Source organism: Prionailurus viverrinus, chromosome X, assembly GCF_022837055.1.
Source record: "Prionailurus viverrinus isolate Anna chromosome X, UM_Priviv_1.0, whole genome shotgun sequence".
Classification (NCBI taxonomy): domain Eukaryota; kingdom Metazoa; phylum Chordata; class Mammalia; order Carnivora; family Felidae; genus Prionailurus; species Prionailurus viverrinus.
Window position 1 is genome coordinate 58,368,152 of NC_062579.1, and position 27,502 is coordinate 58,395,653.

A 27,502-nucleotide genomic window follows, 5' to 3' on the forward strand; every position below is an offset into this window, starting at 1 on the left:
ATTCCATCAAGTTCTTTAAAGTGAAAGTTAATCTAGTCCACCACGATAAATTCAGTGTGTTTAACAGAAAACAGAAGTCACAATTACCATGCTAATTCAACTGTTAGCACATTTGGTCTTCCTATATACTGTAGTAATGAGAGTTTTGCATTTTATATAGGTGACAAATGTTACTCAAGTTTCAGCTCAAATCTTTTATTTATGGAAGACAGGCCTGAGTCCATGTCATTTTACTCCTCTATAAGGCAAAGGTCTGGATTCTACACTTCTTTTGATAGAATGAAGGGTAGTTAATAGATCATTTTAGGTATAAAACTATTGATAACAGTATTAGTAATTTGAATTATAGTCAGGCATACATGCTTTTCAGTAGAGAAAATTAGTAACTAATTATCTTGTTATTGGAAATCACATAAGGTGGGCTTAGGAAGAGCAAAGATAACTTGCATTATTCGAGTCGGAAACAAAAGCAATTTTAGAGCTTTTACCTCAAATCCTTCCCTAAGTTCTGGGGAAAGAGATAGCAATTTGTGCTCTATTTCATAATACTTAACTGTATGTTCAAAACTTTACAATTTATAAGCCCTTCCATTTCATTTTACCTTCACAGTAGCTTTATAAGGTTGGCAGGTTAGTATGTTTACAAATGAGTAAAGGTTGTCTTACGGAGGCTTTATGACTTGCCCTAACTCACTTCTTAAGAGGCAGAACTGGGATTAGAAATTCATCTTCTGACTCATAGTCCCGTGCTCTTTCCTTTATGATGCTGCTTTTAAAAACAATCATCTAACACATCTTCCATAACTCATATCCTTTAAACTGCAGTGATAACTGGACCTTTCTGTTATCTACTCTGTTCATGAAATAGATCATTTTATTCTTGGTTTATCTTGATCAGTCTGCACAGAATAGGTTATTAATATTCTCAGTCTGGCTTATATATTTTTATCCTCCCAGCAGAAGTCTTCCTTTTTATCAGATTTACAAAGTAATGAAGACAAAAGAGCTTTAACATGAGATATCAAACAATAACAATTACCCACATTTTGTCATTTTGCCAAGTTTCATTCAGTGGCAGAATACCAAGCTACTCTATTTTCTACAATGCCAACTCCTGGAAGAAGGCGAAATTACAGAGAAATGAAAATCCTGTGATGGTATTTCAGTTGTAAAAAACGATTTCATCCTTCAATTCAGGGTGTCACACAGCTTGGTTCCTAACCCTCACCTGACCTTAGTGCTTAAGTGGAAACACAGGTGCAACTGATGAACTTTTATAGCTTTGGGGAACTATGAGTTTCCTCATGTGCTAAATCAAATTATTAACAACAAGCACTCACTCAATTTAGTTTGCGGGGCCGCTATTAAGGACTTCACCTCATTACCAGTCACCTAAACCCAGAAAAACGAAGAAATTCCACAAAAACTATTTGCCCTTGTATTGCATTCAAAACCTATACCTCTGCTCTAAACCTCTAGCAAACTCCTGCTGCCTTTTTCCATACAACTCCCCCTCAATTTCTAAGAAACAGATAAAGTAACTGAAAGGACAGGTGACAGCAGCCCTGAACGACAAGGGTTCACGCTCAAGAATCATTTCAAGCCAGTCCCCCTACTCCTCTGACTCTCGCCAAAGCAGTCCCGCTTCCTGGATAAAGGCGGCTACCAGGAAAACAACAGCAATAACAAACAAAAGTTACAGGCGCCTATCAACCAGCATCAGTGCCCCCATCCTTCCACAACTAGACCTAAAAGGTCACCAGGCCCTGCCCTTCTCCCATTCCCTAAACCCTGGCAGCAGCTTTTCAGACGGGAAAGGATACTCTCCATATTCGACATGGTCCCACAACTTTTCTCGTGAGGCGACAGCCCAAAGCAGTGACACGAGTTTCATAAGAGAGCGTTCAGGGTACCGCCCTGGTTCCGACCTGCTGCTCCCCAAGCTCCCAGATTCGCAGTCCCACTTCCTGTTTCCGCGCACAGCCTGCGGGGTATGGGGGGGGGTTGGAGCCGTCTGCGACTGAGGGGCGGAGCTTGTATAATGCCAAAATGGCTGCCTCCAAGAGAGGCTGTTAGGGTGGGCTGCAGTCGCTTGGGGGCGTCGGCGGGCTCTAGAGGTTATGCCCCTCCCCCTTGTGTTCTTAACCCAGCCCCTAACGGATTTCGTCCTCCGGCTAACCGTCTAGTTCTTTCTTTTGTTGTACTCCGAACTCTACTTAATCTTCCACCCCAACTCTTTCCACAGATTTCACACTATCCTTGGCCCCTCACTTCTGTTTTCAGAGTTTAAGTCTTACGGAGGAAGGAAAAGGTATAGGGCTTTTAAAATACTTTAAAAATATGTATAACCGTATGAAATGAGGGCCTGCGGGATTAGCGGGGTTGGTAATTTTGATTTGTGAGGTTCAGTTGAACTTTTAAAAAGGATCATGATCCTTAAAGTTTTAAGTTAGAAGGGGAGGACAAAATAAGTAAGCGCAGGTTTAAGAGGTGAAGCTGCTGTGAAGTGTAAATTCGTACAAAATAGATTATTCTTATTTTTCACAGTAGATGGTGTAAATTACGAAAATTACTATGAAACCTTTCCAAAATATAATCGGTGGCAGGTTAACTGAACCACTAAGTGGTCGGCGTTTTATATGCGATATTAAAATATCCAAAGGTAATTTATTAGACGCCATCTCTAGATTTGTGGGAAGGAAGGGGGGATCTTTACCGGTATCGCTGCATTTCGATTTAAAACTCTTGGAAATTCCAAGATCTGCTTTGGAAAAAAAATAGCTAGGATAATTGTTCTCTTTCTGAGGAATTTTATAAGTTTGGCTTTAATTTTTTTCTCATCTTTAAAATTTCAATATGTGGGAAAATAATGAATACATTATTGTCTTTTTATCTTTAGGATGGTTTCCTGGTGCACCAAAATGGTCCTATAAGGTCCAGACTGTTACCTAATTATAAATGCTTGATGCTGGAAAAACCTTTTTGGGGGGAATATATGGTTTCGGGGAAAGTACAATTTGGAAACCACTTACATAAATGAAACTATATAAAGATTATATTTATTTTTTGATCCTGCTCTGTTTCTATATGTTTCAGATGAAGGTTTACCTTTATAGAGACAAAAAAAAATGGCACATTTCATTGTTGTTTCATCACTTTCCATGCTAGATAAGCAATTACATTTCACTGTTTGAGAACTTTATTTTTTTTGTATGAAAATGAAAAATATTTTTAAATAAGTTCTTTCCTATATGCTTAATATGTATTAACATAGCTCTTACAATAAATCCACATGTAGACCAGAACAATTCACTAAAGCTTCAGAATTTCCATGTTTTGTTTTATTTTTAGTTATATGTGCATAGCCTATAAAATAAGCCTTTAAAGAAAGTGTTTTTAAAGTGTTTTGCATCGCATAGAACTTCTTAAGAGAGGAATCTTTAGGATAGACTAGGGTTTTTAGTAGAATTAAGATATAAAGATTTTTACAATTAAGAAGTTTGTTATTGTTGTCCATGTTAAGTAAAAAAAAATGCATATCCTGTATCTTTGATTGATTAACCACTTAGAAGATTAAGAAATTGTTATGAGTTGTGAACTAATGTTGATTCCAAAACTTGCCCGGTTTTTTGTTGGATATCTTATGTCTTAAAGTTAGCTTTATAATTTATTTTTTGATTTTAGACATAGTAATAGAAGTATTTAAAGTATATGTATAATTGCTGCTGCTGAAGCAAGGAATTGAAATGTCTTAAAATCATAAACTTCTTTTATTACAAAGAAATATAGAAAGCAAAGACATCAAATTTCAATTGTTTTCATTAAATATTGAATATGTATAAAATATTTGTAAAACATGAGTATAGAATAAACAAAAGCAATACAGCAAACATCTGTGACCCAATTTAAGAAAGCTACCATTCCTTTTAAATTCCCGTGTGTACCCCTTCCCTGATCACATTCCTTTCCTTCCTTCCTTAGAGGCAACTGCTGTCTCAAATCTATATGTAATTTCCTTGCTTTTCTTTATAATTTTATCATAGTTTTTATATCCCTGAACAATATTTAGTTATTGTTGTGCAAATAACAAAAGTTATTTAGTTGTGCATAAACTCTGTGTAAATCATACTGCTTTTTCTTCTTTGACTTGCTTTTGTAATTCATTGTAATGTTGCTTGTCTGTATTACTGCTTGTAACCATAGTTCATTCATTTTCACTGCTGTAGAGTATTCCACTATATGAACATTTTGTAATTTCCCATTCATTATTCTGATGATGGATATCTGGGTTGCTTCTAGGTTATATAGCCTCTAATAATATATTAGTGTTATATTAACACATACTCTAAGCACTTAAGATCCATAACTTACTTAACTCTCCTAACATATTAGGATGAAATCTGGAAATGTTTACTTTATTATAGAGATGATTAAAGTTAACCTTTTTAAAGTCAGATATAATCTTTAACAATATAATTTTACTCTCTCACCCTAGGAACTGTTATTCATTTATTTTTTTTAATTTTTATGTATTTATTTTATTTTGAGAGAGAGACAGAGTGTGAGCAGTGGGAGGGGCAGAAAGAGAGGGAGACACAGATCTCAAGCAGGGTACAGGCTCCGAGCTGTCAGCACAGAGCCCGATGCGGGACTCGAACTCACAGACTGAGACCATGACCTGAGCTGAAGTTGGAAGCTCAACTGACTGAGTCACCCAGGCACCCCTCATTTATTGTTTATTGTATTTATATTTCTTATTATTTTGGGTTATCTTGGATCTTGGCTTTGGTTCTTCCACTCTATCAGATTAATACCTCCAACTCTGTCTCACCTAAATAGGCAACTACCTTGTTCTCCTTTCACCCTTTGAACAGGGCTATAATGATAAAGATGGAAAGTATTGGACCTCCCAAATTGTTCTTTTAGATTTTAGTTAACTCTAGATATGAAGGTTTAACTGAAGCAACATTAGTCACATATTGATAAACCCGGATGTGGTAAATTTCATTATGAATACTTATATGTGTTTTAAAATATCTATGCATTTTTACTATGATAATTGAGATATAAAGAGCCAATATACTATCTTAACTCAGCCTCTATTGAATATATTAAAATTTGATATTATTCAAATAAAGTTAATGTAAATTATACTAATTCCTACTGTAAATTGAGTTATATTCATGGTTAATCAACTATGTTTACAATCTGTGTTAAAAAAGAACAAGCTTTGCTTTTTAAAGTTAAAAATATTTATTAAAAATTGCAGTTAAAACCTAAATTAGTTAATTTTTTTCAATTTAATTTTAGTTCTTTTGTGACTACACAACATTTTTGTTATATTTTAACAAATGGTTTCAAGATGATCAGAAAATCAAATGGCAAATCTGGTTAAACTTTCACTGAAGTATGAAGTAAACTCTCATACACTATGAATGAGAATGGTGTACTATATGTAGTATTTCTCAAAGTTTGGTGTTCTTGTTAAAAATACAGATGGCTGGGACTCATCTCTATATATTCTGATAGAATAAATTTGGAATAGGTCTTAGAAGTCTGTATTTTGCCTCTGTTTGTGTAATTGAATATTGTAATATAGAGTAACATATATCCTGCATTGCCTAAAATAGCTCAATGTGGATGCAACTTCATAGTTTACAAAATGCTTCTTATACATCATTTCATTTGATACTTAAAAGTAATGTAAGGCAACCTCAGCAGGCATTATGATCCTCTTTTTACCAATTAAAAGAAAAAATTAAAAACCAAAACTCAGAGATATCATATGATTTGCCCAAGCAAGTTTTTTTTTTAAAGTAAGCTCTACACCCAAGTGGGGCTTGAACTCACAGCCCCAAGATCAAGAGTCAAATGTTTGATCAAACTGAGCCAGCCAGGTGACCCTGTCCAAGCAAGTTTTGAGCAAATGGAGTCTATATTCAGTTCAGGACTCCTTGATTTCTAATCCAGTACTTTTGAATGCATATAGCAGATTGGCAAGTAGGAATCATTAGACCACTTCTGTTTCTTGCTTTCTATACTTTAGGTGCCCATTGGGTATAGGAGTAAAATGAACAGATATTCCAGTTGGTCAGCAGTCTTTCTGGTTTCTATAAGAAGATTCAGTTTTTTAGAAATTCTAGAAAGGTAGAATCTAAGGGTTTTTTTTAGTTTTTGGTTTTTGGGTTTTTTTTAGTTTTTATTTAAATTCCAGTTAGCATAGTGTAATATTAGTTTCAGGTGTACAATTTAGTGACTCGACACTTACATACAACACCCAGTGCTCATCATAAGTGTCCTCCCTAATCCCCATCACTTACTTAATCCTTCCCCCTACCTCCCCTCTGGTTACCATCCATTGTTTCTATATAGTTAAGAGTCTTTCTCGGTTTGCCTCTCTCTTTTTTTTCCCCCTGTGATCATTTGTTTTGTTTCTTAAATTCCACATGTGAGTGAAATCATATGATATTTGTCTTTCTCGGACTGACTTATTTCACTTAGCATAATACTCTCTAGCTCCATCCATGTCATAGGGTCTTTCTTTGCTCACAATGGAAAAAGTTTTTCCCTAGGCTGGTATCATTTGTCTCCTGGGTTTCCTAGTCTATAACTCTTCAAGTGAGAGAATAAAGAAATTAGAGCACAGAAGAGGTAAATCTCTATTATCTGAGACATATAGAAGGTGAGGTAGGAACAGAAGTTTAAAGACAAGAAGATGGGTTTGAGTGGCTGCAATAGGTGACCTGAAAAATATCCAGTTTGTGATTAGCAAGTGAGAGATAAACATAAGGAGACCAGATAAGAAGCTGAGTGTAAGAGTCAACTGAACAGAAACAGAAAAAAGTCTTGGATAATTAGGAAAAATACATCCATATATTTACCACCTTTATAAGTGATCATTCCTAAGATTTCATTGTTATTTTAATAACAAATGGTGATATTTGGTGATTGTAGTATATAGTTATCAGAAAGAGAATTTTTCTGGAAAGCTTTGATTATAACAGAGCACTCAAGACATTAAAATTTGCTTTTCCCAGGAAACCTTTTTAAAATGTGAATAATCAATACAATTATATCTTATCATTAGATGAGTTGATTGATTCTTAATGAGTGACATGAGAAAGAATAAAGTATTTTCCATTATTATTAGAGATGCTTTCCCCTTTGGGATGATTCCAAAGTAGTTTTGAGAGTTGTATAATTCAGAAATTCTTTAATATAGGTATAAATGCTTATAAAGAAATTCATTTTTAATATGCCTTTTTCTTATTTCTGTTATTTTACCATACAGGAGCTATTTGAAGAAAACTCAAGAGAAGAAAAAGCAAAAATAAGAGACTTTTATCAGAAGGACAAGTGAAGGCAAGGTAAAAAACAAAGCGCTTGCTCTCTTAAAAAGCTACTATTCTGTACTCCTATATCCCATTTTACTGACCACAGCACCTACACACTTAGTTCTAGACACTGCTTTTATTTACTTTCTCACCATAGACCAGTTGTAGAATTTCAAGTCAAAATTCTGTCAGTCATTCCTATGGTTTTAGAAATTTATCTGGTAACTGGTTAGTAGAGAGCATGCTTTGTAAATCCTTTGAGTTCTCTATATTTTAGTACGCACATTCTATCTTTTAAAGTTTTTTTTTATTTTAATTCCAATGTAATTAACATACATTCTATTATTTTTGCATGTTATTTTTTTCCCAAAATCATCTATAATGTGGCCCATAATTCTTACCTCTGGGTCAGGGTTTCTCAACTAGCACTATGGACGTTTTCGACTGGTTAGTTCATTTGTTTTGGAGGGCTGTCCTATACATTATAGGACTTTTAGCAGTATCCCTGGCTTCTAGATGCCAGCTGCTTCCTCCCACCTCCAAAGTTGTGACAACCAAAAATGTTTCCAGAGATTGCCAAATATCCTCTGGAGGATAAAATCTCTAATTAAGGACCAGTACTCTAGCTCTAACATCAGCTAGTGCTGCCTTATGTATAAAACCAACAGACATACAACAGCAATAACCGCAAAACATCTTTAAGCTTACTCTTTTTTAGGAATAACTGTGGCAAAAGCAAATGCAACAATAACATCTCTAGATTTTGAACTGTTTTGCTAAAATTGCTAAAATTGGATCCAGGACAGGGGTTTTGAAGTCATTGTAAAATTTTTCTCTATGGAGGCTTTTGAAACAGCAGGACATTTAGAGTCATTCAGAGCTAGGTTTGAATTTCTGGCTCCTATATTTAATAGCTGATTATTTTGGACAAGTTATTTAATCTCTGTGTTTTCAATTTCCTCATTCGCACAAACGGGTAATAATATTTATTTCCTAGGTTTATTATGAGGATTAAATGAGATTATTCTGAATGTTAAAATACTTAAAATAGAGGCTCTCAGAAATCATAGCTTAGTAATGTCTTCTGCAGCCAAAACACCCTAAATAAAGAGGTAAGCATTAAGAAAGGTATTTGAAACAAAGGAGAAAATCATACTGATATAAAAGCATGGTACCTTGGTGCGTGGAAAAATTTTGGCATTTCTATTCACCACTTCTTGAGAAAGAATTAATGTCAATAAAGTGGTCAGAGGGGCACCTGGGTGGCTCAGTAGGTTAAGCATTCAACTTCGGCTCAGGTCATGATCTCCTAGTTTGTGAGTTCGAGCCCCAGATTGGGCTCTGTGCTGACAGCTCAGAGCCTAGAGCCTGCTTAGGATTCTGTGTGCCCCTCTCTCTGCCCCTCCTCTGTTCTCCCTTTCTCTCCCTCTCTCTCTCTCTTCAAAAAAAAATAAACATTTAAAAGAAAAGAAAAGAAATGGGTCAGAGAAGAAGTTACAAAAAGTGTCAGAAGGGCTTTGATCAGAATGGACTATTTAATATTCTTCTGTCTAGAAAGAATGGGCACATGTTGATTGAATCAGCATAAATGGTGGAGTGTATGGGTAGAGTAAATACGAATTTTTTCCTAGGATCTTGAGCAACAAAGAGTAGGCGATCTTCCTGTGACTCAGCCTACTCGATGATAGAGGGAGGTATTTATTTTTTGTTTTTAATAATTTTATAGTATATTCTCTCAATATTACATGATTCTCTTTGTATGTTTTATAAGAAAAAAAATTTAAATGTTTTAATGTTCATTTATTTTTGAGAGAGAGAGAGAGAGAGAGAGAGACAGTGTGTGAGCAGGAAAGGAGCAGAGAGGAGACACAGAATCTGAAGCAGGCTGCAGGCTGTGAGCTGTCAGCACAGAGCCCAACATGGGGCTCAGACTCACAAACTGCGAGATCATGATGTGAGCCAAAGTTGGGTGCTTAACTAACTGAAGCACCCAGGTGCCCCAAGAAAATGTATTTATATGAGAAATTTTTAAAATATAAAGGTTATAAATAATAATATATTAAATATCCATGTTTCCACCTCCAAGAGTTTACAATAGTCAATATTTTGTCCCATTTGTTTCCAGTTCTTTTTAAAACCAAGTAAATAAAATATAGTGAAGTTGAAGTCTTCTTTGACCACGCTCACTAGTATTATTCTCTGCTCTCCCTCCTGGAGACAACTACTTTCATGAGGTACTATGTGTATCCTTTTCCACGCATAAATATACATTCAAGTAAAATATACAATATTTGGGGGGCATCTGGGTGGCGCGATTGGTTGAGTATCCAACTTCGGCTCAGGTCATAATCTCACAGTTCATGAGTCTGAGCCCTGCATCAGGCTCTATGCTGACAGCTCAGAGCCTGGAGCCTTCTTCAAATTCTGTCTGTCTGTCTGTCTGTCTATCTCTCTCTCTCTCTCTCTGCCCCTCCCCTGCTCTCACTCTAGGTCTCTCTCAAAACTAAACATTTAAATAAAATAAAATATACAATATATTTATGTTTTTAAATTTACATAAATATTAGTATATGTCTAGGTTTTGTACCCTTTATCAAACATTACTTTTGATATCTACCCATGTTGATGTATCTACATTTGTATATGTAATAATTTATTATACAAATATGGCTCATTTTATTTATCTACTCCCTCTTCATGGACATTTATAGGTTGCTTTCATTTTTTTCCCCAATTACAAGAAATGCTGCAGTAACTAACTGTATAATGCTGTACACATTTGCAAGAGTTATCTAAGGTATATGCTGAAAGTAGAATTACTGGGTCATTGGGTAGAAATATCTATCTTAAGATAAGTGGACAAGTAGTTAAAAAGGTTTTGTATACTGGAAATGAAGTTTCAAAAAGGAGTTAAATTTGCATGCATTTGATGGAAGCATTTTATGGCTTTTATTTGGGATGCTTTAGAAGTCAGACATGCCTGCTTATTTCAAAAACAGTTTAATGAAATATTGATTGCCTACTATGTGCTTAGAACTGCACAACTGATATTATGAGAAACAGAATACTGAGCTGGATGAACTAATCCAGGGTGGCTTTTATTATGCTCTTATTCAGTCAAAAGGAAAGACTACAGAACAAGATCAATGTACCACGCAAAAGTATATGAAGTGTGAGTATATCAGGTTCATTGCCTGTTTGATTTGCATAGTTCTGGTCAAGAAGGTTTGTCACATGCTTTCCTCCTCTCTGAACCTCACATTTATAAGACCATTATTGATTAGTTGTAGCTGAGATACACTGAAAGTTAGCATTTGTCCTAAGCTGAAGCTTAATCAGATCTAGGCAGTGATCCAGACTACATAAAAATTAATAGCCTGTTCCTTTTTTCAGATTTAATTCTTTATAAAAGAAATCACCGAATATTTCACATCTATCTAACTGAAGTTACCCTAACTGGAGGTAAGATACAAAGTTTAGAGAGGCAGAAATATATGACTTGGAGGAAAAAAGAGAGGTTGTGGAACTTGCTAAAGATCATACATTAGATTGTTGTGAATTTAGCCTTTCATTTCTTATTTCACCTTTCAAATAACTCCTCATTTAATATGTATTTATGAACAGGGTAGAAAGGATCATCTTGAAAATTCCCTTTGACAATTATGTTAATAAATAAAGTATGGTTTTAGTAAGTTCAACTTTGTATAGAGGGAAGGAAAGAAAGATTATGGGCATATATTTGATAAGCATATTTTCCATTATATTATTATTTTATAGTTCTTCATTTTTTTATTTAAAGCAGTAGTGGGGCGCCTGGGTGGCGCAGTCGGTTGAGCGTCCGACTTCAGCCAGGTCACGATCTTGCGGTCCATGAGTTCAAGCCCCGCGTCGGGCTCTGGGCTGATGGCTCAGAGCCTGGAGCCAGCTTCCGATTCTGTGTCTCCCTCTCTCTCTGCCCCTCCCCCGTTCATGCTCTGTCTCTCTCTGTCCCAAAAATAAATAAACGTTGAAAAAAAAAAAAAGAAAAAGGAATAGTTTATCTATTGTGATAGAGGAAATGTCAAACTGTGTCAGGTCAGATAATTATAGGTTAGTTGATTTAGTGGCAAGGGTATGAGATATTTAAAAAAAAAAATAAAGCAGTAGTAGTTGTTAGTGTTCCTTTCTCCTTTCTTATTACCCTTTCCCTAATTTTTTTTAAAAAATATTTTAATGTTTATTTATTTTTGAGAGAGAGAGAGAGACAGAGCGTGAGCAGCGGAGGGGCAGAGAGAAAGAGAGACACAGAGTCTGAAGAAGCTCCAGGCTCTGAGCTGTCAGCACAGAGCCCAATGCAGGGCTCAAACTCATGAACTGTGAGATCATGACCTGAGCCAAAATCGGATCAGATGCTCAACTGACTGAGCTATCCAGGTGCCCCTCCCTAATTTTTTTATTTTTTATTTATTTTACTCATTCTCATATTCATCCTTAGTACCAGCCCTTTGAAATACTTTAAAGTCATGCCTGATCAAGGAATCTCAAGCTCAACTGAGATTTCTATACTTAGACTCAGAAGGGTTTACTAGAATTCATAGGATACAGTGCAACTTTAAGGTGAAGATTTAGTTAACTGGAATTCATAGGATACACTTCAATTAAGTGAAGATTTAGTTAATAGTCTTATATTAGGCAAAGAGGGACCACATCAGGTGCATGAATGTATAAATGTTCCAATACTTCATGTTTTTTAATATTTACTAGAAATCTATCAACTTCTAAAAAGTTACCGTTTAGAAATTTGGTGTCAATCAGAGTGATACAACCACTTCTAGTAATCACTGCGATAAACAACTTTGGTTACTATATAAATTGTTATTATCTTTTTATCTGTGTGCCTATCTCTGCATTCAGTTTATAACCTTCTTTAGGACCAGGTCATTTTATTACTTATGACTTGTGACTCCTGGAACCAACTGATTTCCTTGCATATAGTTGAAACTTAGTACATTTTTAATATTGATAAGGTTTTATTACTTTTTAAATTAGAGCTATTTCTTTTATTCAGAGAGATGACTTCATAACCAGTTACATGTCTGTGATTGGGAAACATATGCAAATATTTGAGGAGTAAGAGATTTGTAAACGATTAATTAGCTGAGAGTAAGAGATTTGGAAAAGATTAATTAGCTGAAGAGAGAAGACAAGAAACTCTTATTTTCAGCAGACAAACATGTCTGTTAAAATAATATCTCTCTAAGTGAATATATCTGAAGTTGAGAACTGCCTGTTCAATACAAATAGCAGATTGTTTATGTTTATACATATTAGATGCTTTTGATACCAGTCAGTAACTGAGCATGAATGAGCTTCCAACAGAATTAGCAGTGGAAACTACTCTCTTATGAATCTCAGGTATCTCTGTTCTGATAATGATAAAAATTAACTAATTTTAGTGCTCGCAAAGTTGTTCCTCATTTTATGACCCTGGTATCTTTATAAATGGTATAAGTTAGTTGATTGATGGTCCTGTAATTTTACAGTTATTAAATATCATATATTGAAGTGTCCTTCTGATTAGAATACCTTTCAAGAGAAATATATCCACCCCCACCACAAAAGATAATTTTTGTTGTGAATGACTAAAAAAGAAGACCTTGTCAAAATACCATGTAGTTAAGTGTTACAGGAAGCAAGTCCTGGTTTATTATTTTTTAACTGTGTCTGAAGCATTTTGGTCATAGAGATGTAGTAAGAACTTTTAAATACTTGTCCTCTCTAAAACTGAATGGGCAAAGAACTATCTTCAACCTTATAATCATAGGACAAATTGATATCATTATACACAAAGAATACACTGATTTTATTAAATCAGTAGTTTTCTTCATGCAGCAGACTTGTGGTTTTAATTACTCTTTGGGAACTTTTTTTTTGGAGAAAGGTTCTCCTAATGTCTTTGTACTAATGTAGTAATAGGAGATGTTTTTGTTGAATCTAATCAATTAATGAACATTTTTGGATACCTTCTTTTTCCCACAACTCGGATGAAAAAGAAATGTAAGACATTAATGTGTCCTCAAGGAAGTTATAATTTAGTTGTGGAAATAAAACCAGCATATATTGAACAATTAGAGAACACTAAGTGTTAACTTTGCAACACTGGCTTGATGTTGAAGATATCAGTATTGACTAGAATGCTCAAGGTTTCATGGAAGACATCAGACTTAGAAGATTAGGGTAGGCCATGGGAGAAAGGAAAGTAATTCCAGATAGGTAGAATGACATGATTGAAAACATAGGGATAAAGATTAATACCTATTTACACTCCAGGGGTATGTCTGTGTTGGTATAGTCAGTAACCCCACTTTACAATTTTTTTTCAACGTTTTTTATTTATTTTTGGGACAGAGAGAGACAGAGCATGAACGGGGGAGGGGCAGAGAGAGAGAGGGAGACACAGAATCGGAAACAGGCTCAGGCTCTGAGCCATCAGCCCAGAGCCTGACGCGGGGCTCGAACCCACGGACCGCGAGATCGTACCCACGGACTGCGAGATCGTGACCTGGCCGAAGTCGGACGCTTAACCGACTGCGCCACCCAGGCGCCCCCCCACTTTAAATCCTAACTGGGAGACTATGAAACTCTAGTGTTTATGTAGTTAAGTAATGTATTTCTTATTTCTTCTATGGCATGTTTTCACTGACTGAAAATGCTACCAATCAAATAAGCATATCAAGGGTAATATCTTAGTAACATTTTCCTAGTTAACTCTGTCCTGTGTAGTAGAGATTAGAGATGTCAGTCTTTAAAAGATAGTTTAGAGAGGTGCCTGGGTGGCTCAGTCCTTTGGGCATCTGACTTCAGCCTAGGTCATGATCTCGCCATTCCAAAGTTCGAGCCCCACGTCGGGCTCTGTGCTGACAGCTCAGAGCCTGGAGCCTGTTTCAGATTCTGTGTCTCCCTCTCTCTCTCTCTGCCCTTTCCCACTCACACTCGGTCTGTCTCTCTCAAAAATAAACATTAAAAAAATTAATAAAAAAATAAAAGATAGTTTAGAGCTGTGTGATATTAAAATAATTTTAGAAGGTCCAGAACCAGATGAGTAAGACTGAGAAATCAATTGTCCCTGGTTTATTGGTTGATATTTATGGCTTCATTAAACTATCTTACATATAAGCAAACACAAATGTACAGCTTTTACTGTACTGCCTATAGCGACACCATTATTTTTTTTTAGTTTGAACTTAATATGAAACAATAGCAATAATGCTGCAATAAGATCTTATTGCTAAATAACTCAATGGGCAGATGAATAATGAGATAATTTATAAGTTGTGAATAAAATTTTTGTTTTGGGTATTGAAAGATGTGTTCTGTTCTTTTGAATGAATTTTAAGCTAATATCTTATTGGATGGGCTATTAGTTACCACACAGTTCTAATAGAAGGGTGAAAAAATCCAATTTTTTGGCACTTGAACCAAAAGAAATACTATTTTGATTCAGGTACATTTGGAGAATATCTTGATAGTTTGAATCATTAATTTTAGAATTTGGTAGTGTTGGTTCCTGTTCAGACTGGTTAACTGTATGTGATTTAAAGCTGAATTTTGGTATAAAAATGAATTTTCAATTTGATATAAGCTAGAACTAGAAAATATGTTTCAGTAAATAGTGACTTTTTTTTCTTAAAGTACAAAATAAAGTTCAACTCAAGTTCTTAGTCTGTGGAAGTTACTAGGAGGAATGCAGATTGTTGGTTGCATGTGATATGGGAGAAATATCATTTGTGTGTGATATTTGATAGTGTATGTTCAGGGAGGTTACAGAGCAATAGTCAGCTTATTTGGATATTTGTGATAAAGGCATATATATTAGAAGAACCAAGGGAACTCTTCACTAATAGCTCTACATGTATGAAATAAAACTGAAAAAGATAATGAAGAGAGTTCCAAATTGAGCAAAGTAGTTCTGCGCAGTGTCCTTAAGATAGCTGACCTGTTTTTGTAGAATAAACTCATATAAAGTTAGAGATACTAATGGTCTTTTTTTTTAAGTTTACTTATTTTGAGAGAGCGAGAGTAGGGGAGGGGCAGAAATAGAGGGAGAGAGAGGGAGTCCCAAGCAGGCTGAGAGATCATGACCTGAGGTGAAATCAAGAGTGGGACGCTTAACCAACTGAACCACCCAGGTGTCCCAGGGATGCTAATGTTCTTAATAACCTAGTCCAACCCTTTAATTGCACAGAGGAGACTAAAGTTTCAAAGTGGTGAGGTGACTTGGCAAGTCCCACAGACGGTATTAGAGTCAATATTAAAATCTAGGTATCCTCCTTTCCAAATCTATTCTTTACTGTAACTTATTACCGATATGAGACAAGATATGATTTGAATGTTGTTGTTAAAAAACATGCTAGCCCTGGTACATCTTATCATTATCCTCTCCTATACCAGAAATTCCTAATATTAGTGATTCTTATGTAATCCTGTAATCTCTCTTTCTTTCTCTCTCTCTCTCAAAATTAAATAAACATTTAAACAGACTTTTTGTAGGATCAGAAAAGAATTACCAGGAATTATATTTCCAAGTTTTTGAACTACTTTTTATGTTTGTTAATGGTAAAATTAGTGGTGTTCTTAATATTAAGAAAACTTGTCTGATACAGAGTAAATATTCTCATTTTTATGTAAGAAACATCAGAATCATCCACTGCATAAATTTCCATGTCTTGGTTTTTATTTTAAAAATTTGTAAAAGAAACAAGATTTATGGTGTTTTATATATTTATTGTAGCAGTCTAAGACAAATATTCCTAGAGAAATTAGGAGGCAGTTTTGAAAACCATGGGCTTTAGAGTTAACCTGTTTTTAAAAATATTTATTTATTTTTGAGGGGCACTTGGGTGGCTCATCTGACTTCGGCTCAGGTCATGGTCTTGTGGTCAGTGAGTTCAAGCCCCACGTCAGGCTCTGTGCTGACAGCTCAGAGCCTGGAGCCTGCTTTGGATTCTGTCTCCCTCTCTCTCTGCCCCTCCCCAGCTCATGCTCTGTTCTCTCTGTCTCTCAAAAATGAATAAACATTAAAAAATTTAAAAATTAAATAAAATATGTATTTATTTTTGAGAGAGAGAGAGAAAGTGCACACACACACACACACACACACACACACACACGCAAGTGGGGGAAGGGCAAAGAGAGAGGGAGACACAGAATCCCAAGTGGGCTCTGCAAATGCTGTCAACACAGAGCTGGACAAGGGGCTCAAATCCAAAAACTATGCAATCATGACTTGAGCCAAAATCAAGAGTCAGAGGCTTAACCAACTGAGCCACATGAGCACCCTGAGTTAGACCTGGTTTTTATATCCTGACTCTGACAACTGTGCCTTTTGGAAAGTTAGTTTCTTTATCTATAAAACAAAGGTGGTTATACATTCTTCATACAGTTGTTGTGAGGATTAACTGAGACAAAATAGTTAAAGGTATTTAGCAGACTACAAGAAACCCAATTAATATTCAATAAAAGATAGGAGTCATTATTTCATTGTTAAGAGCAGCAGCAGCAGTAGAATAATAATTGTAATAGTAATTGTTGCTTTTGTCACCATACTCTGTTTTGTCATAGCAATATGTTGTGTCATAGCTAATGTAAATCTCTTCAGGCAGACATTGGGTTCAATGATTATTTCATGAGTTTCACTTGCACTGTTTAATAGTTTCTCAAGGTATGTTAAGAAAAGTTGAAAGGATTGTCAGTGTCATTATTTATACTACTGAATAGATTGTTCCAGTGGTAGGAGGGGTGGGGGAGAAAAAGAGAGAGAGAGAGAGAGAGAGAGAGAGAGAGAGAGAGAATGAATGAGTGCTTTCCTTATGGAATTTATTCCACAAATGTATTATGAAACCTTAATAATGGTGTCAGTGTTTTTATTGAGAAAATAGTAAAATGTCTTATTTTTCTAGCTCTTTGGCTTTAATATAGATCTTAATATTGTTTATTGTACAGATAACTTTAGAATTTTGTCCTTTTAGTAAAATTCATTTAAAGTAGTAGTACTTTACAAAACAAGGTTAAAAGCAGCATTTTTGGCTATAGCTTATTATTTCATTTTTTTGATAAGGACTTTCTCAGTTATCCTTTTGTATCACAAAAGACGTAAGAGCTAAATGTCTTTATTTTTTATGTTTTTATTTAAATTCCAGTTAGTTAATATGAAGTGTAATATTAGTTTCAGGTGTACAATATAGTGATTCAGCACTTCCATACAACACCCAGTGCTCATCACAGCAAGTTCACTCCTTAATCCCCTTCACCTAGAGCTAAGTGTTTTTATAGTGACATAGCAGATATGCAGTTTTTTCTTTCTCCAATTTTTTATTTAAATTCCAATTAGTTGACATACAGTGCAATATTAGTTGCAGGTGTACAATTTAGTGATTCAAGCCTTACATATACCACCCAGTGCTCAAGTACAGACAGTCCTTAATCGCCATCACCTATTAAACCCATCCCCCCCACATCCCCTCCAGTATCCCTCAGTTTGTTCTCTGTAGTTAAGAGTCTTATTTCCTGGTTTGCCTCTTTTTTCCCCCTATTTTTATCTGTTTTGTTTCTTAAATTCCACATATGAGTGAAATAATATGGTATTTTCTTTCTCTGACTTACTTCACTTAGCATAATACTCTCTAGCTCCATCCACATCGTAGCAAATGGCAAGATTTCATTCTTAATATTCCATTCTATTTTTTTAAGAGATAGCTATACATTCTATTTGATTTTTGAGAAAAGGTAAGAGAATGAATGCTTTATTGAATGCTCACTGTGTATTTTCTTATTTAATCATTGAATAGCCATGTAAAGTATATTATCATTGTTGCCCTCACTATAGATGAGAAAACAAAGATACAAAGATTAGACAACTTACTCATGGTAACATAGTTGATAAATTATAAATACTCAGATTCAAGCCCTGATATATTAGGATTCCAAGACTATAATATTATTTTTCTACTAGATCATGCTGCTTTCAGTATTTATTGAAGACTGTAATGTTTAAGGTACCACGATGGGTACTTTAAATAGTACATTCTCTCTTTTTAATTTTCATAGCATCCATGTATAGTAAAATTAGATACATTTTATAAATAAAAGATGTGAGACTTCATGAATTTAAGTAATTTAACCATGACTGCTTAGTTATTGAGTGGCATAGCTGGAATTTGAATCTGTATAAGTTTAATAATTCCCAAACCTAAAACCTGTCATACCTTTACACCCAGATAGCTAATGTGAAATAACCACAATCCAGTAATTTTTTATGTGATGTTAATCATAATGTAAGCTGATCCCTTTTGTTGTGAATTTTAAAATGTGTCTCATATTTACAGTTCAATTCTGATTAGAATTCTTATTTTATATTTCTTAGTTCATTTTGACATAGTACAGAGATTAATAATACCTTAAGAAAGTACGGTTCCAGAGGAGTCTCAAATATACCAAGAGGTTTTTTTGATTTACAAAATGTTTTATTCATTATTTTAAAGTGTTTTCTGATGTTGTTAAATGTGCTATGCATAGTAGTTTAAACTTCTTTGTTTACAGGTGATGAAGAAACACCCATTAAGCAAATCCAGCATAAACTACAAAAAAGTACAAAAAAAGTACGAGAGAGAATTTCTAATAGCGTTTATCCTTCCAAGACATGAAATAAAAAAGACTAAAAGAACATCTAAGAAAAATATAAATATAAACTCTTTTAACCTGTATTTTTAGATTACTGAGAATTAAAAAAAAACTTTTTTAATGTTTATTTATTTTGACAGAGATAGAAAGCATGAGCAGGGGTTGGGGGGTGTTGCAGAGAAAGACACACAGGATCCAAAGCAGGCTCCAGGCTCTGAGCTGTCAGCACAGAGCCTGATACAAGGCTCAAACTCAAGAACCGCGTGATCATGACCTAAGCTGAAGTCAGTCGCTCAACAGACTGAGCCACCCAGTTGCCCCTAGATTACTGAGGATTTTAAAAGTCAGAATTTCTAGACAGTCCATCTAAATGCTAAAATATATCCAGTGCTTGGGGCGTCTGGGTGGCCCAGTGGGTTAAGTGTAGGACTCTTGATTGCAGACTAGGTCGTGATCTTGGGGTTTGTGAGTTTGAGCCCCATATAGGCTCTACACTGACAGCATGGAGCCTGCTTAGGATTCTCTGTCTCCTGTCTCCCTCTCTCTGCCCCTCCTCTGCTTACACTCTCTCTCTCTCTCTCTCTCTCAAAAATAAATAAATAAAATATTTAAAAATATGTATATATGCATAACATATATGTTTTTATTTAACATATACATATATATGTTTATACATATACATGTATATATACATATTTATTTATACATATTTATATACATATTTATTTATACATATACATGTAAATATACATATTTAACATATACATATATATATATCCTGCTCTAGTATATCTAGTATATCTAGTCCATTATGCCTCCTGACTTTCTAATATACTTGCTATTGTTGCATTGCACTATTTCCCCACCTAGTAATTTAGGTTTGAGATGTAAAATATTGCTCGAAGTCAGATGGTTATTAAGGCAATTTTTTTTTTACTTCACCTGGCAATATATTCAACTACAAACATAATTATAATAGCTAATAATAATAGCAGCTCAAAAGGGATTCCCAGACTAAACGTAAGCTTCTATAACAGTATTTTTGTTGGCTATCATTATCCCTTACTGTCGATTGCTTTTATTTTTTTAAGTTTTTTATGTTTATTTTTGAGAGAGAGACAGAGCGTGAGCAAGAGAGGGACAGAGAGAGAGGGAGATACAGAATCTGAAGCAGGCTCCAGGCTCTAAGCTGTCAGCACAGAGCCCGACGCAGGGCTTGAACTCACAAGCCATGAGGTCATGACCTGAGCTGAAGTTGGATGCTTAACCGACTGAGCCACCCAGGCAGCCCATACTGTGGATTGCTTTTAGAGAGTGACAGTAAAATGTGAGGATAGCAATGATTTGAAGGATAAGACTTCCCTTTAAAAAAAAAGTAATGAGGAGTATTTTATTCACATTTTGTGGCAAGTTAGCACCTAAATATTTTCAAAGTAGCAAAGAATAGTAGTAAAGATTGGTAATATCTAGAGAGATCCAAAGATTTAAAAATTTTAAATTGAAATCAAAGAATCCACTTATTAGAAGAACAACAACAAGGGGTATTAATAGGAAAACAAATAAGTATTCAGAAGTAGCTAGGAGCTTTTTACCCATAAAGAATAAGACAGATACTAAAATGGAGAAACTCAAGCTGAAAAACAAAAATAATACTGGAAAATATGGAAAGTCTTTATCTTAGAAAGAATATGGAAAACCTAGGGTTCTTGGTGAAAAAGTCCAAGAGTTATAGGGATATAGATGCATATAATCTGCTGAATCTGAGATTTGGTTTACTAGATAGACCCAGGAAAGCATACTTCCAAAGTAAGGAGATAATAAAATGAGATATCTTGGAGAGTAATGGCCTTATGAAGAAGAGGTCCTGTAGTGCCCTGCCATGTAGTGTCCCCTGTTCTCCAGGTCGTGGTGCTTCTGGAAGTGTCTCCAATGTGTGCTGCATGTGTTCTGCCTTTTGCTTTGTCCTTCAGGGTAGTTGTCTGAAGAGGTGCTCTGCCTTTTGTGGGAAGTGTTTGGTCCCTGCCATAAATGTCATATGTTTTAACTAGACATGATCTGGTCTGCTTTTGAAATGAGACCTGTTGCTACCACCACTGAAACTGAGACTCTGCAAAATTCCCAAGTCAGGAGATGCAGTGTGGGCAGGGGTTTGGGCCAGTCCTCTGAGGTAGGGGGCCTACCACATTGGGGGCTGAAGCAAAGGAGGTGGAGAAGGGCAGTTCCACCAGAATATGGGGGGACAGGGCTTGATGTAATCAAGTTAGATAGCAAGTTTTGGAGCCACACGTGTTCCCACAGGTTGCCCTGTGCTTATGCTGAGGGGCGGGGGGGGGGGGGGGGGGGAATGGCACCTGCCAGTTCTTTTGTTCCCAGAGGTGTCTCTCCATGAACACTGCCTCTCTGCAACACACTCTGAAGTGAGAATATAACCTTCCCACTGTGTGTCCCAGTACTCTTCAGATCACTGATTCCACACTGTATGTCTATGGGTTGTTTGCGTGCCTTCACTCCAGGAGCACCGCAGTGCCCTCCAGCCCCTATCCCAGCCTGTCTTGCTGACCTTTAAAACTCCAGACTTTAAGCCCAAATGGTTGCCAGAAGTCACAAAGTTTGGCCCCTCTCCCTTTCCAAGCCAGTTTCTATGGGGATTTATTCCCCATTCTCTGAGCTCCCCTGTGTGTTAGTCTTTCTCTTGCCACTCTCCATGACTGCAGCTCTCTCGCCACCACAGTGGCCAAGATCTGTTTCTCTCCTAAACCATGTCAAAATTCCTACATTCTTCTATGTGGCCTCTTCTCTACCTTTAGTTGTAGAGTTTTCTCTGCCAATCTTCAGGTCAATTTCTGGGGTATTTAGGATGATTTGTAGTTATCTAGTTGTATTTCTGGGACAAAGAGAGACTAGGGTCCTCCTACACTGCCACCATCTTCCACCCTGTCTATCCAATACAGCTTCATTTTAAATCTATTTCCTTTCCTCTTGTCATTTGTTAAGATGAGGAAAAAGAAAGAAAGTAAAAAAAAATCTAGGTTTTTGGTTTTCCTGGAGCTCAGCTGATTCAGGATTATGGCGTTTTGTGTGTGTGTGTGTGTGTGTGTGTGTGTGTGTAAATATAAAATCTTCTCTCTTCCTCCTGAGAATATATTTCCTCTCTCTAACCAGGAAAATGGTTGCAAATTATTTCCTTAATTTTTTGATATTCCCCATTAAAATTATTCTTCTCCATTGTCCAGAGTATTGGTGAGATAGGCACCTACCCACATGGTAAAAGCAACATAAGGAAAGGCAGCCATGTTATTTTGTTATTTTGCCCAGTATATGGTATCATGCTTGTCAAATGAAACATACTTAATAAATCACTGTTGAAGAAATAAAGGAATTTATGGCCCACTGGAGTCTAAATTTTCTTTTCCACTCCATAGAAACTACTTACTGTTATTTCTAAGTCTGATGAACATTTTAAAAATGTCTTATCTTACTAGATAGCACAACTTCATTCCACAATATTGATCACATTTTTCTCTTTGAAACTTTCTACTTCATAACACTCTTTAACATTTTTTGGCTCTCCTTGTGTATATTTAACTGCACATGCTTTTCATGAACTTCTCTCCACTCTCTCAGTGTAGGTGTTCCCAGGATTCTCTTACACATTTTTTTCTGATTTTGCACTCTTTCCTTGTGTGAACTAATTTATACTTTATCTTTGATTAATCTATATGACAAGCCCACATTTCTCTCACTTGAACATCACACTCCACTTGCTCATCATCCAACTCTTGGTAGATAGCTCTGTCTCACAGGCACTTCAACATATTTAAAATTGTCCTCAGTTTTTCATTCAAAAGACTTCTTCATTCAGTATTTTCAGTCTCATTTGGAAACACCATTTTCTTCCCAGTTACTCAAACTAGGATTTATCTTTTACTTCTTCTCCTTTATATTTTACATTCAATTAGTCACTAGATCCTGCTGATTTGATGTAAATATTTATTGAACTGTTCCTTATTTTCTATTCCTACTACTATAGTCATAGTTCAAACTCACACCTTCTCTTTTTGGGACTATTACAGGATTATCTGTCCATTAAATCATTTTATTCAACAAATATTTTCCTTACCTCTCTTCTTATCCTTTTCAAGTTCATCTACTCTACAGCTACCTGAAAGTTCTATCTAAAGTAGAAGTCTGATTATGCCACATCTCAGCTTAAAACTCTTTAATGGTTTCTCATTATTTTCGGCATAAGATTCAGGCTCCTTTAACATAATCACGTAAGGTCCTTTATGATTAATTCCTCTTCCTATCTCTTTTATCCTTATATTCTACAATTGCTTTATATATTATTTTATAGGACCAATTCAGAGCTTTGTCTCCAAGTCCACATGATAATATCTATCACTTCTGTAGATTTGCTTTGGGCTTTCAATCAGCCTGGAATTCCATCTTCTCCTAAACCCCAGTAATTCCAATTCATCCTTTAAGACTTGGCCCAGTTGTCATCCATAGGCACCTTTTCTTGATGGCTTCACTATCTCCTTATCTAATTATATCATTCTTTGTACTGACTGTATTTATAATTTTTGGTTAATGTTCCATTATATTAAACTTTTTGAAGGTAGGGTCTCTATCTTTTATCACCTGGGCCTGTCATCGTGCCTGGCACCTAGGAGGAACTTCAAAATTATTATAGTCAATTGATATACATCGTATGTATATCTTTGCCAAAGCTATACACTTTTGACTGGTGATTCCCTTAGGAATCAAGAGCTCTGTCATTGCAGGTGATCCCTGTTTTTATTTGCAACAAGAATTGACTATAGTTTAATAAAATTTCTCATTTACTTAAAAGTGGTACTTGGGGCGCCTGGGTGGCGCAGTCGATTAAGCGTCCGACTTCAGCCAGGTCACGATCTCGCGGTCCCGGAGTTCGAGCCCCGCGTCAGGCTCTGGGCTGATGGCTCAGAGCCTGGAGCCTGTTTCCGATTCTGTGTCTCCCTCTCTCTCTGCCCCTCCCCCATTCATGCTCTGTCTCTCTCTGTCCCAAAAATAAATAAACGTTGAAAAAAAAATTAAAAAAAAAGTGGTACTTAATTTATAAAAGTTACTATTTTTATGTAGTTGCTCAGTCAGCGACACTGAACTTGACAACTACTGTTATGTGGGGTTCATGGAAATTTTTGATATTAAAAAGAGGTCTTTATACTCAAAAAGCTTGAGGACCATTACCTTGTACTGTAACTTATAGAATGCAGGAATTTATTTCTTCTATTAATCTCTTTTTATTCAAAACACCAGTTACTAGCACTGGTGAATGGTAATAATTAAATATGATAGTTATGCTGTTTTACTCAATGTTAATTAAGCTCTTATTTTTTGCCAGAACTTTCTTTCACTAGGTGCTATTAAGGGAACTCAGAGATATGTACTTGTATATACATACATAGGATTTTTGCTTCAGTTATCTGATAATAACAGGTACAAGTGATCTGGAGCACTTGGATTGCTCAAATAGTATCCTATTTTATTTGAATGCTTTTTCCATTTCTGTTAGAAACATCTTAATCAAGAAGATTAAAACGTAAGTTTTTCATGGTCATGAACATTGTTCATTCTTTAACCTGGTTAAAAGGAAAGAGGTGTTTCATAACAAACACAAATGTTCTCAAATAGAAATTATAAAAAAAAATCCAAATGTAAGGAGAATCATACTAAGAATTGTACTTAGATTTTACCTTTGTTCTGAAGAAATACTCCATTCTGGATGTCTGAAATGAAGGGAATTTTGAAAATACATCAATACACCCAGAGGCACCTGGGTGGCTCAGTCAGCTAAACATCTAACTCCTGATTTCAGCTCAGGCCATGATCTCATGGTTCATGAGTTTGAGCCCCACATTAGACTCTGCATTGACAATGTGGAGCCTGCTTGGGATTCTGTCTCCCCTGTCCCTCTGTCCCTACTCTACTTGCTCTCTCTCTCAAAATATATACACTTAAAAAATTATTTTTAAAGAAAATACATCAGCAAAAGCTCAAGACAGAAATATGATAGACCCTTAACATTTAAAATAAATTTAGCATTTAAAAAGAAACCTTATATACCAGTTAATATATTCTAAAGAAAATGATTTTGGGATACTGTTCGTCCTTATCATCTAGCATTATAGTTACCTAGAGTAATTTCTTCATAAACATTTATTGATCATAAGAAGTAAATAAAAAGAGTGCAAAAATTTTTGCATTCAACTTCAATGTGATATACCACAACGAAACCTCAAGTTGATGATTAAATTATTATATACTTTTTATTGAATTAAAATACTTCTTATAACCCAAATTATATTGTATTACTTTTCTATGTATATATTATGTATATCATATTTTTCATAATTTGCATCATAGTATGTAACATTTTATATCCAATTTTAACATCTTGAACATTTTCCATTACTATTAAGTACTCTTTTAAAATGATTTTATTTTATTTTTCATGGAACATTCTCCAAGATAGATCACATACTGGGTCACAGAACAGTCCTCAATAAATATAAAAGAATTGAGATCATACCATGCACACTTTCAGATCACAATGCAATGAAACTTGAAATCAACTACAGGAAAAAAGTTTGGAAAACCTCCAAATGCATGGAGGTTAAAGAGAATCCTACTAATGAATGAATGGGTCAACCAGACAATTAAAGAAGAAATTTTAAAAATATATGGAAACAAGTGAAAATGAAAACACAACAATCCAAACCCTTTTGGATGCAGCAAAGGCAGTCTTAAAATGATTTTTAAATTTCTGCCTAACAGTCTGTTATCTATAATGTATCCAACCTTTCTTTTATTGAATGTTTAATTTTCATTGAATATCTTTCTGCCTAAATCTTTGCTTCCATCTCATTTTTAAATTACTACTTTAAGAAAAATCCTATCTCATTATTTTATTTTTCTTGATATGTTTCAGGAATTATTAGATGTTGGGAATGAAATAAAATGATCCTCTACCTCTAGTACTTGAGGGTCCATTGAAAGAGACAGACATGAAAGCAAATGATGTGATAATAAAATAGGAGGTGTTAACAATATTAGGTAATACATATATGTAGAAAGTGCTATGGAAACCAGAAGAAGCAACTATAACTCTATATGAAACTATAATTCTGTGACTTCATTTTCTCATGTAAAATTTTACAAAATGTAGTTATTAAGTATATGCACCAGTGATAAAGAGAATAGTTTCATGAATACTTGCGGGTGCTTTCATGAGAACCATTCCAAATTGTAGTGTATACACGTTCCATTTCGATGGATTTTTTCCCCATTTCCTAAACCAGGGATTCTCAAGGTAGGGTCTTTGGACCAGCAGTATTAGAATCACCTGCAAGTTGGAAATGCACATTCTCTGCCACTACTCCAACCTTCCCAATCAGATATTCTGGTGGTTGGGTCAGCAATCTGTGTTTAAGAAACCTTCCAGGTGATTTTAATGTAGGCTAAAGTTTGAGAACTACTGCTCTAGATAAAACAATGTCTGCCACCAGTATATCATTCTCCTTAGTCAGTCACCCAAGTTTGAAATCTTAAAGCTATTGAATCATGGAATCATTTTAGATTTGGAATGAACTCTAGAGAACCTTCTCATTATAATAGATAAGGAAACTGAGGCACAGAAGGTTAAATAATTTGACCAAAGCCATGTATCTAGTCCTCTTGGTTAATTCTTTTCTCCTGATTTCCCATATATATTTATCACCAAATGTAATTGATTCTAAAGTTATAATGTCCCCACTCTTCTTCTTTCTCATTCCTGTTATCATACTCCCTGGCTTTTGCCCTTTAGTTTAATTCACTGTATGTACTAATTAATCTTCACAAAAGGCATCTTTTGTGGATTAATCTTCACAAAAGGCATCAATTTTGACAAGTCACTTTCATACTCAGAAACTTTGGTGTCTCCCTATGGCCTAACAACTGTATTTTAAACTTCTCTCTTAAATAAATTTTTCTAATTTGTAAGAGCCAGTCTGGTTTACTCATTGACTCCCATCTGCATGCCTTGTGCCATCCATTTTATTCCTTTTTACTGTTGTTTTTTACATTCTATTTCAACTTTTAATTTTCTTAATACTTATTTATTTTTGGGAGAGTGCAAGCGGGGGAGGGGCAGAGACAGGGGGATGGAGGAACCAAAGAGGGCTATGCACTGACAGGTTGACAGCAGCATGCCCAGTGTGGGGCTCAAACTCACAAACCACGAGATCACAACCTGAGCCGAAGTCAGACACTCAACTGACTGATCTACCCAGGTGCCTCCTTCTATTTTTTAATTTTTCCCATCCTGGAATATTTACTCTATCCCTTTTACCTATTTTTCATAATTCTACCTATGTTTCAAAATAAAACTTAAGGTCCATACCTAAAAGCTTTTTCTCATCATATCCAGTCTCTCCCTTCTCTGAACTCTTATTCTCTTTTTATGTGCAGTTCATTGGGCACTTAATTGT

General features: G+C 35.3%; 1 protein-coding gene across 3 annotated transcripts in view; it reads left to right on the plus strand.

Annotated features, from left to right (window-relative positions):
* Nucleotides 1-2,211: 2,211 nt before the first annotated feature.
* The window catches only part of TENT5D (terminal nucleotidyltransferase 5D), an 84,105-nt gene continuing 58,814 nt past the window's right edge, over nt 2,212-27,502 (plus strand). For 2 of the 3 annotated variants that reach the window (XM_047843908.1, XM_047843909.1), the window contains exons 1-3: nt 2,212-2,311; nt 7,292-7,367; nt 10,728-10,796. The gene's annotated coding sequence lies outside the window, so the exon portion shown is untranslated. The remainder of the gene's footprint in view (nt 2,312-7,291; nt 7,368-10,727; nt 10,797-27,502) is intronic. The other variant, XM_047843910.1, reaches the window with a different exon arrangement.